This window comes from Moschus berezovskii, chromosome X (genome assembly GCF_049115385.1).
Source record: "Moschus berezovskii isolate FMDL1 chromosome X, NW_MosBer_1.0, whole genome shotgun sequence".
Lineage (NCBI taxonomy): Eukaryota > Metazoa > Chordata > Mammalia > Artiodactyla > Moschidae > Moschus > Moschus berezovskii.
In genome coordinates, this window is record NC_142488.1 from 96,097,003 (window position 1) to 96,110,871 (window position 13,869).

The window sequence follows — 13,869 nt, forward strand, 5'->3', positions numbered from 1 at the left end:
CTCATAGCTCAGTTGATAAAGAACCCGCCTGCAATGCAGGAGACCCTGGTTTTGTTCCTGGGTCGGGAAGATCAGCTGGAGAATGGATGGGCTACGCACTCCAGTATTCTTGGGCTTCCCTTGTTTCTCAGCTGGTAGAGAATCCGCCTGCAATGCGGGAGACCTGGGTTCCATCCCTGGGTTGAGAAGATCCCCTGGAGATGGGAAAGGCTACCCACTCCAGTATTCTGGCCTAGAGAATTCCACTGACTGTCTAGTCCACGGGGTCACAAAGAGTCAGACAAGACTGAGGGATTTTCACTTTCTTTCCTCTGCCTTTTCTAAAACCAGCTTGAACATCTGGAAGTTCATGGTTCACATACTGCTGAAGCCTGGCTTGGAGAATTTTGAGCATTACTTTACTAGCATGTAACATGAGTGCTATTGTGCGGTAGTTTGAACATTTTTGGCATTGCCTTTCTTTGGGATTGCAATGAAAACTGACCTTTTCCATCCCTGTGGCCACTGCTGAGTTTTCCAAATTTGCTGGCATATGGAGTGCAGCACTTTCACAGCATCAACTTTTAGGATTTGAAATAGCTCAACTGGAATTCCATCATCTCCACTAGCTTTGTTTGTAGTGATGCTTCCTAAGGCCCGCTTGACTTTGCATTCCAGGATGTCTGGCTCTAGGTGAGTGATCACACCATCGTGATTATCTGGGTCGGGAAGATCTTTTTTGTACAGTTCTTCTGTGTATTCTTGCCACCTCTTAATATCTTCTGCTTCTGTTAGGTCCTTACCATTTCTGTCCTTTCTTGAGCCCATCTTTGCATGAAATGTTCCCTTGGTATCTCTCATTTTCTTGAAGAGATCTCTAGTCTTTCCCATTCTATTGTTTTCCTCTAGTTCTTTGCACTGATCACTGAGGAAGGCTTTCTTATCTCTCCTTGCTATTCTTTGGAACTCTGCATTTAAATGAGTATATCTCTCCTCTGCTCCTTTGCTTTTTTGCTTCTCTTCTTTTCACCGCTATTTGGAAGGCCTCCTCAGACAGCCATTTTGCTTTTTGGCATTTCTTTTTCTTGGGGATGATCTTGATCACTGCCTCCTGGACAATGTCACGAACCTCCGTCCATAGTTCATCAGGCACTCTGTCTATCAGCTCTACTCCCTTGAATCTATTTCTCACTTCCACTGTATAATCGTAAGGGATTTGATTTAGGTCATACCTGAATGGTCTAGTGGCTTTCCCTACTTTGTTCAATTTAAGTCTGAATTTGGCAATAAGGAGTTCATGATCTGAGCCACAGTCAGCTCCTGGTCTTGTTTTTGCTGCCTGTATAGAGCTTCTGCATTTTTGGCTGCAAAGAATATAATGAATCTGATTTCGGTATTGACCATCTGGTGATGTCCATGTGTAGAGTCTTCTCTTGTGTTGTTGGAATGAAGAGGAAAAGTTAAAATTTGACATAATCTCCTTCTCCTTCTGCCTCTGTAACTCGGCTTGCCCCTTGCAAATCTAGATCACATAGGTCACGCAGTCTCAGAAAGTGGGGACTTGCAATACTAGGAACTGGAGTTTATCTCACTCACCCTTGTCCTGCTCTTTGCAATTGCCCAGCACCCGCAGCCCTGCTTAATCAATCCTGTCCAGGCAAGGCATCCCTCTCCCCATCTTGACTGCTGTTCCCGTGCATGCAAAGCCCCTTAGTTTAAACCATCCTATTAGCAGCTAGTGTTGCCCACTACAGTCTGTCTATAAGAACTCTGGAACCCTTTGTTCAGGGCTCAGAGCTTGGAGTGTTAACTCCTCTGGGCCCACTGGCGTAATAAACCTGAGTTCTCCAATTCTCTGAGTGGGGTGCTTGGTTTCTCAAGTACTGGTTTCTGTAACAGAAGGAGGGTATTTGCTACGACCAGTGAATTCTCTTAGCAAAACTATTAGCCTTTGTCCTGCTTCATTCCGTGCTCCAAGGCCAAATTTGCCTGTTACTCCAGGTGTTTCTTGACTTCTTACTTTTGCATTCCAGTCCCCTATAATGAAAAGGACATCTTTTTTGGGTGTTAGTTCTAGAATGTCTTGTAGGTCTTCATAGAACCGTTCAACTTCAGCTTCTTCAGCATTACTGGTCGGGGCATAGGCTTGGATTACTGTGCTATTGAATGGTTTGCCTTGGAAACGAACAGAGATCATTCTGTGGTTTTTGAGACTGCATCCAAGTACTGCATTTCGAACTCTTTTGTTGACTATGATGGCTACTCCAATTCTTCTAAGGGATTCTTGGCCACAGTAGTAGATATAATGGTCATCTGAGTTAAAGTCACCCATTCCAGTCCATTTTAGTTCGCTGATTCCTAAAATGTTGATGTTCACTCTTTCCATCCTCTCCTGTTTGGCCACTACAATTTGCCTTGATTCATGGACCTGATATTCCAGGTTCCTATGCAATGTTGCTCTTTACAGCATCATACTTCTATCACCAGTCACATCCACAGCTGGGTGTTGTTTTTGCTTTGGCTCCATCCCTTCATTCTTTCTGGAGTTATTTCTCCACTGATCTCCCGTAGCATATTGGGCACCTAACGACCTGGGGAGTTCATCTTTCAGTGTCCTATCTTTGCCTTTTCATACTGTTCATGGGGTTCTCAAGGCAGGAACACTGAAGTGGTTTGCCATTCCCATTCTCCAGTGGACCACATTTTGTCAGAACTCTCCACCATGACCCGTCCATCTTGGGTGCCCCTACATGGCATGGCTCATAGTTTCATTGAGTTGTACAAGGCTGTGGTCCATGTGATCAGATTGGTTAGTTTTCTGTGATTGTGGTTTTCAGTCTGTCTGTCCTCTGATGGAGAAGGATAAGAGACTTATGGAAACTTCCTGATGGGAGAGACTGACTGAGGGGTATCTGGGTCTTGTTGTGATGGGTGGGGCCATGCTCAGTAAATCTTTAATCCGATTTTCTGTTGATGGGCGGAGCTGTGTTCCCTCCATGCTATTTACCTGGGGCCAAACTATGGGCTTCCCTGGTGGCTCAGAGGTTAAAGCGTCTGCCTCCAATGTGGGAGACCCAGGTTCGATCCCTAGGTTGGGAAGATCCCCTGGAGAAGGAAATGGTAACCCACTCCAGTATTCTTGCCTGGAGAATCCCATGGACGGAGAAGCCTCGTAGGCTAAAGTCCACGGGGTCGCAGAGAGTCGGACACGACTGAGCGACGGAACGGAACGGAAACTATGGTGGAGGTAATGAAGATAATGGTGACCTCCTTCGAAAGATCCCATGCATGTACTGCTACACTCACTGCCCCCAATCCTGCAGCAGACCACCACTGACCCATGCCTCCACTGGAGATTCCTGGACACTCCGGGGCACGTCTGGGTCAGTCTCGTGTGGGGTCACTGCTCCTTTCTCCTGGGTCCTGGTGCACAGAAGGTTCTGTTTGTGCCCTCCAAGAGTCTGTTTCCCAGTCCTGTGTAAGTTCTGGCAGATCTGTGGTGGGGTTGATGGCGACCTCCTCCAAGAGGGCTTATGCCATACCCAAGTCTGCTGCACCCAGAGCCCCTGTCCACTGCTGACCCGTACCATACCTCCACAGGGGATGCTCAAACACAGTTCTGTCTCAGTCTCTATGGGGTCCCTGAGTCCTGGTGCGTACAAGGTTTGTTTGAGCCCTCTGAGCATTTCTGGCGGGAATGGGGTTTGATTCTAAGCATGAATTCGCCCCTCCTACCATCTTTCTGGGGCTGCTGTACCCCAACATTTATTTAAATGGCACTGAAGTCCCACCTCATGCCATATACTCTGGGCAGGTTTTCTCGTTCACCTCTCAGGACAACTCTGTGACAGAGGCACCATGAGTCCCAGCCACAGATGCCCAAGATCATGGTGACAAGAGCCTGGGTCACCTCTGCAGGTAAGTGTCAGGATGGGATGGGGTCCCATCCCTCACCCTCCCTGAGGATGCAGAGCGGCCTCCCTTTCCAAAGATGTGCTTCCAGGGCTGGAGATATGGTCATGCACCCCTCCCGTTGTCGTCCCTCAGTACTCACTCACCTACCCCTCTGGATGAGGAAGATAATGTGCCAGGTGGCATCATATCCATCTCTATTTTTGTTCTTTTTTTTAATGAAAAGGAGTATATTTGGAGAGAGTAAACTAGGAAACTGATGATGATGGTAGCCATTCTATTTGGAAAATTTTTATTTGTGTTGAAGCAATTCCATCTGCTCTTGACTACTCCAAATTTACATCGCGTGCACTGATTTATTTCTTCTCTTATTAATGTTTGCTAATGAACAGTGTGGACTCTACAGAGAGTCCCTACCAGAGAACACGTGCTAACCCCCATTACCCTCCAGGCTGCACATGCTGCCCATTCTTTCTCTCACACACTCTGTCATCCCCTGCTGGGACACTGAACACTACCGCTCAGGCTGCCCACACCAGGATCCAAGGTCCCATACGCCATCAGTCACCTCTTTCCTGCCCTTTGCCCGACCACCAACTGCTGCTGCCACTTGGTGTTTCATCTTGTGCAGGCCCCAGCGTATATTTTCTACCGCCTTCTTTTACACTTATCAGTGTTTTCTAACAGAATTAGTTTCATCCTGTACATATATTCAGAGGCTGAACTTTAATTTTTGGTAGTTGTTTGAATAAACTCGTTTGTAAGAAAATTGAAAGTGGCGATTTGTTAGTGCCACCTAGTGGCAGATGCCTGAACTGTAGCCTGAACGTTTCAAGACAGAAAGGTGGGAGGGAGGGCCTGTGGCAAAGAGCCACAACAAAGAGCTTTCTGGAAGTCTGGTATAAAGGGGGGATTCCCTTGGGTACAGCTATATTGATGACATCTTTCTGGACATTGCATGTAGATAGAATCATATGCTATGTGACTTTTTGCATATTTGGCTTCTTTCCCTTGGCATACTGTTTTCAACATTCACCGGTCTTATGGCATATATCGGTACTTCATTCCTTTTTATTGTCAAATAGTATGCAATATTTTACTTACACACTCTTTAGTTGGTGGACATTTGGGTTGTTTCCACTTTTGGCTCTTCTGAATAACAATGCTATATACATTTGTGTGCAAGTTTTTATGTAAATATATGTCATCACTTCTCTTGGTTTTGTACCTAGGAGTGCAATTGCTGCGTCATATGGTAACTCTCTGTTTAGCCATTTGAGGAACTGTCACACTGTTTTCATGCCCCTGACAGTCTTGAGTACAGGCTGTTTTTTAGTTTACTTGTGATTATGCAGTTTGCTAGACTATTTGTGGTTATCAGTTTTGAGGAAAAATACCACAGAGTTGAAGTGCCCCTCTTATCACCATGGTACCCACATGACATCACTGAGTCACTGGATATGATGACCTGCTTCACTGGGTTAACGTGCTGTTTGTCCAGTTTCTCCATTGTACAGTAACTTTTTCCATTTGCCTTCTCTATCCTTCAGAAGTCAGTCACTAAGTCCTCTCTGCCCTCAGAGGTAGAAGCCAGAATTATGGGTTACTTCATGGAGGCAATCAGGCTTCCCCAGTGGCTCAGCAGTAAAGAATCCAACTGTAATACAGGAGACGGTGGTTCAGTCCCTGCGTCGGGAAGATCCCCTGGAGGAGGAAAAGGCAACCCACTCCAGTATCCTTGCTTGGAGAATCCCAAGGACCAAGGAGCCTGGCACGCTATAGTCCATGGGGTCACAAAGAATCAGACACGACTGAGCACACACGCAGGCACACTTCATGGAGGCAATGGTATTTACATATATTATTTGGAATTTTTTGATAAAGACGTTTATTCTCAACACCATTTCTTCATTAATTCAAATATTTGTTGATATCAATATGGATTCATGTATACTTTTTGTAGGTTGGGTTTTATTCTTCTTATTTAATGGATACATCCCCAGAGAATGTCAAGCATCATAATTTCTACAACCCAGTAAAAGAATTTTGACTTAACAGAAAACTGCAAAAGAGGTCCCTATCCCTACCAATATAGTGTCCAAATATGGTATATCGCACAGTTCTTTCAAACAATATATTTTCATGGCAGAGTTTGAATAACAATATAATTTCAGAGAAGTTTATTCCCTACATGCTAAGTTCTTGAGAAAGAAATAAATGGAAAAAACACAGGTTCTTGAAGTGACTATAAAAATTATTGCTAACTTGCACTTAACATATTTGCAAAATCACTTTCATTGAAGTAAAATTATGAGATATGTCTGAGAAAAACTGTGCTTCATTTGAAAGCCTGTTGTTGAAAGCACAGCCTTCATGTTATCTCACTCTTACTCTATGGAATGTATTTTACAGCTTGAGCTTCTGGATAGCTGGCTGTCCTGTAATGTGATTCCCCATCTGTAGTCAAGTAATTGAATTCTGAACTACAGAAGGGAAGTTCTCGTCTCTTTCTCTTTTTATAAAACATATTTATTTGGCTACATGGGGTCTTAGTTGCTGTATGTGGGATCTCATTTAGTTGCGGCATGTGGGATCTATTTCCCTGATCAGGGATTGAACCCTGGCCCCCTGCATTAGGAGCAGAGTCTTAGCCACTGGACCACCAGGGAAGTCCTGCAAGCCTCTTCTCTTGAGAAAATAACCGTATTTGCCTGTGTTTGAAAAATCCTCTCAACATTCTGGATCTGTTGTATAAGTGTGACAAACAAGTGGTTGTTGAGTTGGCAAGTGTAATTTCAGTGAAAGCGCAGAGGAACACAGCCCCTTTAGATGAGGGAAGGGAGGTGCGGGAAGATGTGAATTAAGTGTGCAGAATTCTTGGTAGAACTTCGGTGCGAGAGAGAATCCATGGAAAGAGGACAGTAACTAGAAATGTGGAGAGGGAGCTAGGGCTGAAAGCATGTTTTAGAATCATCAAATAGAAACTTGAGCTGGTTGAAATCTTAATATGCATTTATTTGTCCTCAGTTATTCGCTTCAGGTAGCTCTTTGCGACCCTACGGACTGTAGCCCACCAGGCTCCTCTGTCCAAGGGTTTCTTCAGGCAAGAATACTGAATTGCCCTGCCCTCCGCCAGGGAATCATCCCGACCCGGGTATCGAACTCGTGTCTCTTATGTCTCCTGCTTTGGCAGGCGGGTTCTTTATCACTAGTGCCATCTGGGAAGCCTGGAATCTTAAAGGGAGGGAGCCATGTCTTCTTAGAGTTAACAACTGAATTTTCCACACCTGCTTTCCTACACTTTAATTTCCTGTTGCTATTCTAGAGAAGCCTAAAACTTAACCAAAGAGATCATATAAACTTTGGTCTTAATACCTGTTAACTGGGTGAATAGATGGATGGATGCAGGATGTGTCAAACACGTGTTGGGTATTCACGAATTTTTATGCCCCAGTGCAGATGACAGAACCCATGGTGTTGGATGACTGCGAGGATGCAGCTTGTCAAGACTGCAAATGATGGTTACAACATAGGAGACATTCCAGGTGTAAACAGGGCTGCACACCGCGGAGCCGTAGAAACCTGACGTCATTGCGGCGACCGTGATATTTTAATATAGACAGAGGCTGCCTGGCGCGGAAAGCAGGTTTCACCTTCAGGTGTTTGGAACTGAGTTGGGAGAGTAAGTTCCTGCGGTGGGCACGAGCTCACCCTGGGGTGTGGGGAGACAAATGGATGGACACCCAAGTCACCTCTTTCCTGCTTTGGGGTTCGGTGCCCCGCTGTCTTGGTGGTAAAAAGGGTCCCGCCTGGCCCCAGTGAGTGCAGTGTCCTGGAGCCACTTTCCTCCTAAAGGCAGGGTCACAGGAGGTGAGACAGGTAGCAACTCTCTCTACACCTCAGCCTTCCCCTCTGTAAAATGGGGGTAAGAATGTGTTACCTACAATGTCTCTGTGACCATTCAATGATAACACATGAATAAACCCATGGTCCTGTGGTTATTGTGAGATCATGAATGTCTGCATGAATTCAGGCCATTTCTTATTCCTTTTCCACTTTGTTCTCTGGGGACAAACGAGAAAAGGAGAAGAAAGGGGCCTTGGGAGAAGCCCATTATATCGTGTGCTGGGTGTGTCTCCCTGTGCCACCCTCATGCCAGTGGCCTTGCTCATTTCAGTTGTCTGAAGGAGACAGCTTCTGAGAATCAGTGTCCTGATGACTTATGGAGCTTCTTCTATTCCAGGTTCAAGGGCAGCAGTCCTCGGGAGACCCCAACATTTATATTTTTTGGTTTTCCTACACTGATACTGGTTCCCATGGAAGTTTCTGCTGATGGTTTTGCTTTGGTAAGTTGTATTCTCAGTATTCACCTGTCTCTTTAATTTTGGAGACAGAAATTTGACTTGTGGCCTCACCTCTCTGATCTGAGAAGAGCTGTTGTTGTTTTTTTTTTAGTTTGCCTTTGTACTTATTAGGATGGAGTGCTGGCTTCAAAACTCCTTACATATCAGACTAGAATTGGACACCTATTTATTTTTTGATTTATCTATTTTGTTGTATGTGTCAATAGCTCTTTTTTTTTTTTTTGATTGCTGAGCAGCAATCCAGTATCTGAAAGAGTTATTCGCTTAGTCGTGTCTGATTCTTTGCGACACCCTGAACTGCGGCCCACCAGGCTCCTTCTTCCATGAGATTTTCAATGCAAGAATACTGGAGTGGGTTGCCATTTCCTTCTTCAGGCGATCTTCCTGACCCAGAGATTAAACCCGGGTCTTTGCAGGCAGATTCTCTACCGTCTGAGCCACCCATCCAGTATATGCGTATGCCACAATTTGCTTTATTCATTCACCTCTTGAGGGACATTTGAGGTGTTTCCAAGTGGGTTTCTTCTAAATAAAGCTGCTATGAACATTGGTGTGTAAGTCTGGGCATGTACATATGCTTTCTTCCTCTAGAATACATCCTTACCAGAGCAACAGCTGGATCATATGGTAGATGTAAGATTAACCTTGTAAGATACGAACAAACGGTTTTCCAAGGTGGTGACACCATTTTCATCACCACCATTAGTGTGTGAGAGGTCCATGTCCCATAGTCGTGCCAAAACTTGATTTGGTCATTCTTTTTCTTCATGAGCATTCCCTGTCAGGTGTAGTGGTAGCTAATTGTAGTTTTCAATTATATTTGCACAATGATAATGATGAGAATAGTTTCATGTGCTTCTTTGCCAATTCTATGTCTTCTTTGATGAAGTCGCTCTTGAAATCTTTTCTCAGTTTATCTATGAGTGTGTCTGTTTTCTTCCTATTGACTTTTGATTCTTTTTTCTGTATAGTAGCCCTTTATCTGGAGAAGGAAATGGCAGCCCACTCCAGTGTTCTTGCCTGGAGAATCCCAGGGACAGGGGAGGCCGTCTATGGGGTCACACAGAGCCGGACACGACTGAAGTGACTTAGCAGCAGCAGCAGCAGCAGCAGCAGTCCTTTATCAGATATATGATTTATGAATATTTTCTTCCAGTCAGTGGCTTGTCTTTGTGGTGGATGAGGTTTTGCATTTGTTTTGAAAAGTCTCACCTTCTGGTTACAGGAAATAAGGGTCTCCTTCAAGGCACTAATGAAAGCTTACAGACCATTTTTGTGGCACTTGAGCTGGGAATTCCAATTTCTGAGCTCATCCTTTTCTTTCTCCATTTTGTCTAGTGACATTAGGGGCAATCAGCCAATCTTCTTATATTTGTTATCTTGCAAAAATGTTTGAAAGTATCATATACACAGTCACCCACATCCTTTCTTCTTTTAGGTATCTGCAGTGGTGACATTTATGTTATATCCATTCCCAGATCACAGCATGGACTATCAGGGCTCTCTTTACTACTGGAAATATAGCACCTTTAAATATGATCAGATTCGAGAGCCAATTCCAGAAACCTCCCCCTGCCCCCAGGCCAGTTCAGAAAACTCAACCTTAAATTTCTCTCCTTTTAAAACCACTGTTGGTACCAAAATCTGTATTAGTCAGAAACAGAACCAATAGCCTGTTATAGAGGGGGGAGTAGACTGACTTCAGGAATTGTTTCAGGTCATTATAGAAGCTGAGAAGTCCCACGATCTATGTTCAGCAAGCCCTGGGCCTAAGGGAGCCAATGGTGTGAGTTCCAATCCAAAAGCCAAGAGGCTCAAGACCCAAGAAGAGCCCATTTTTCATTTAGTCTGAGTGCAGGAACAAGCTGCCAATATGCTTTACTTCATGCACCCGTTCAAATGTTAATCTCATCCAGGAAAACCCCCATAGATGCACAGAATAATGTTTAACCAAATGTGTATGCACTCTGTGGCCCCATCAGGTTGACACATGAAATTAACCATCACATCCTCCAATTTATTTGCATAAGAAGCTATGTCTTTTGTTGTGTGGGTTTGCATTCTAGAGTCTGCTGTGCTCAGTCACGTCTGACTCTTTGCGACTCCATGGACTGTAGCCCACCAGCCTCCTCTGTCCGTGGAATTTTCCAGGTAAAATACTGGAGTGGGTTGCCATTTCCTCCTCCAGGGGATCTTCCCAACCCAGGGATCAAACCCGTGTCTCCTGTGCCTCCTGCATTGCAGTTGGGTTCTGTACCCGCTAAACTATCAGTCTGCTGACTCTGTCCCTATTGTTTTGTTTATGTTGTTCTGTCCCCTCCCACTTTGATCGGTGATTAGATGCAGAGGCTATATCAATTCATATTTTTGGCAAGCATACCTCAGGTGTGGTGGAGTTTACTCCATAGCCTTCTTCCAGGAGACTCGTTGTGTCTAGTTGTCTCTCCAGTTGTGACACTAAGGTTAATCACTGGTTTCATGTATTGTCAGCCCGCTACCACCATTGTAACATTTCCCATGTGTTTTTCACCTGAAGTTTGTGGCCTCCAAATACCATTGCCAAATCTGCATTTCATTTAAGGTTGCAAAATTTTGTATGCATTTGTTAGTTGGAATTCCTTTATAAAAGGAATTTCCTAATCAACTATTAGGTTGCATGGGAGGATAGGATGAATGTTTAATTCTTTTACAGTCTTTTCACTTTTCAGAACAGCAGGTAGTTTCCTTAGGATCCTCCAAAGGTGAGCAATAAGTTGGTTTCTGTGGACTTTTTTTCCCATTAGAATGGCGTTACGAGCTGTAGATTTTTCTATATCTGATGTGTTTTAATATACTGTAGTCATTATTTTTATGGAGAAGGCAATGGCAAGCCACTCCAGTACTCTTGCCTAGAAAATCCCATGGATGGAGGAGCCTGGTAGGCTGCAGTCCGTGGGGTCGCTAAGGGTTGGACACGACTGAGCGACTTCACTTTCACTTTTCACTTTCACACACTGGAGAAGGAAATAGCAACCCACTCCAGTGTTCTTGCCTGGAGAATCCCAGGGAAGGGGGAGCCTGGTGGGCTTCCGTCTATGGGGTCGCACAGAGTCGGACACGACTGAAGTGACTTAGCAGCAGCAGCAGTCATTATTTTACTTGACATTCTGATTGTTCTGCCTTTAGCCTGTGTGAGCTCCTTCTGGTTGACTTTTGTGCCTTAATTGTGTTTTCTCGTATGAGAGTTTGGTCCAGATTCATCTGGTACAATCCCTACGCAAACCTGCAATCAGACATTTTTTCCAAGGAAGCCTGGTTCTTTGTAGGGCTTCCCTTGTGGCTCAGGGGTAAAGAATCCACCTGCCAAGCAGGAGATGCAGGTTTGATCCCTGAGTCAGGAAGATCCCCTGGAGGAGGAAATGACTACCCACTCCAGTATTCTTGCCTGGGAAATCCCATTGTCAGAGGAGCCCGACTGTCTATAGACCATGAGGTTGCAAAGAGTCAGACACAACTAGGCGACTGAGCATGCACTAGTGTTGCTCATTGCTGCTTTAATTAGATTCTGATATGTTGTGTTTTTGTTAACATTATCGTCATCAAATTCTGCCATTTTTAATGTGTATTTCCATCTGGGCTGAAGATTTGTTTACCAGCCTCAGATAGAGTCAGTTTTCCTGAATGTTCCATATTCATCTAAAAAGTGTGTTATCTAAGACCCTTCACAGTCAGTATGTTCATCTATCAGATCTACTCTTGAGACTGTGTTGTTTAAGTCTTTTCTGCAATGAGTAAATATTTCTCTACTTGACTATTTTGGATTAAGGGAAGTATGTTAGAATCATCTATTATTAGTGCATTTCTTCCTATATCCCTTGCATGTACTGTAGTTTTGGCTCTGTGAATAGTTTTGCTGTGTGATTGGTTATATAACTATTAATATTTCATATCTTCCTTCTGAATTTTAAACCTTTAACAATAACAACTATGCTATTTTGTCTTTTGCCAGTCAACTACCTTACCTAAGATTAATCCCAACTCTTATAGATAGGAACATATATTTTTTTAAAGTTTTGTTCTGATTTGGGCCATTTTAAAAGTCTTTATTGAATTTGTTACTATATTGCTTCTGTTTTATGTTTTGGTTTTTTGGCCTCAAGGCATGTGGGATCTTAGCTGTGCCACCAGAATTGCTCCAGATTTATTCTTATGCAGGTTTTATATATTTACAGATGTACGCATACATTTATATATTTACATACAAAACACAAGGTCTCGTCTTACATTTAATTTTGTAGCTTGCTTATGTCACTCTAGTGGTTGAATTGTGTGCCCTCCAATAATTCCAAATCATAACACCCCCATGCCTTAGTTGGAAATAGGGTCTTTGCAGGTACATTTAAGTTAAAGACCTCGAGAGATGACTGGATTTAGGACAGTTCCTAAACCCCAAGACGGGCATCCTTATAAGAGAAAGGAGGGAGACTGCACCCACACAGGGAAGAAGGCCATGCGAAGACAGAGGCAGAGACTGGAGTTATGCTCCCATGAACCAAGAAAGCCAAGAGCCACCAGAAGCTGGAAGACGAACGAAGGAGACTCCTGTGGAAGCTTCAGAGGAAGTTTGGCCCTGCCGACAACCTTGATTTCAGGTTTCTGGTCTCTAAAACGATAAGATAATGAATTTCTCTTGTTCTGAGTCATGAAGTTCCTGTTCATTAGTATCGGCAGCCCTAGGAAACGAACACACTCGCTAACCACATACTTCAAATGTCATTGTGAATAAACACCACTCTGTATCCTGTTTTTGTGCCTGTGGGGATAGTAATGCGAATAAAGATATACATGAAAACTAAATATGGCTACATTTTAAAGTCCTAACAGTATTCCCCATATCAATTCATTTAATGGTCCAGGCACCCCTATGAGGTAGACACTTGCTCATCTCCATTTTGTAGACGAAAAGCTGAGGAACAGAGAGAACTTGGCCTCAGTTCAGTTCAGTTCAGTCGCTCAGTCGTGTCCGACTCTCCGCGACCCCATGAATCACAGCACGCCAGGCCTCCCTGTCCCTCACCAACTCCCGGAGTACACTCAAACTCATGTCCACAGAGTCGGTGATGCCATCCAGCCATCTCATTCTCCGTCGTCCCCTTCTCCTCCCGCCCCCAACCTTTCCCAGCATCAGAGTCTTTTCCAGTGAGTCAACTCGTCTCATGAGGTGGCCAGAGTATTGGAGTTTCAGCTTTAGCATCAGTCCCTCCAGTGAACATCCAGGATTGATCTCCTTTAGAATGGACTGGTTGGATCTCCTTGCAGTATAAGGGACTCTCACGGAATTCTCACGGAATGAAGCACGGAATGAACTTGGCCTAGGGCTGCGCATTTAGAGAACAGGACAGCCAGGGTTTGTACCTCACGCTCCAGAGCCTGGGAAACAGTCAAAGACTTGTTTCAGTAACAGAAGCAGTCTGCATAAGCGTGTGTACTTTGCTGGTGGTGGTTTAGTTGCTAAGTCGTGTCCGACTCTTTGTGACCCCATGGACTGTAGCCCGCCAGGCTCCTCTGTCCATGGGAGTCTCCCGGCAAGAGTACTGGAGTGGGTTGCCCTTTCCTCCTCCAGGGGATCATCCCG

General features: G+C 44.4%; 1 long non-coding RNA gene across 17 annotated transcripts in view; it reads left to right on the top strand.

Moving 5' to 3' along the window:
- Positions 1-10,242, top strand: part of LOC129549525 (uncharacterized) — a 28,830-nt gene extending 18,588 nt beyond the window's left edge. For 4 of the 17 annotated variants that reach the window (XR_016036834.1, XR_016036842.1, XR_016036843.1 and 1 more), the window contains 3 exons: positions 7,346-7,573; positions 8,135-8,237; positions 8,492-10,235. This is a non-coding gene — a long non-coding RNA (uncharacterized LOC129549525). The other 13 variants (XR_016036838.1, XR_016036844.1, XR_016036846.1 and 10 more) reach the window with 8 other exon arrangements.
- The last annotated feature ends 3,627 nt before the right edge of the window (positions 10,243-13,869 follow it).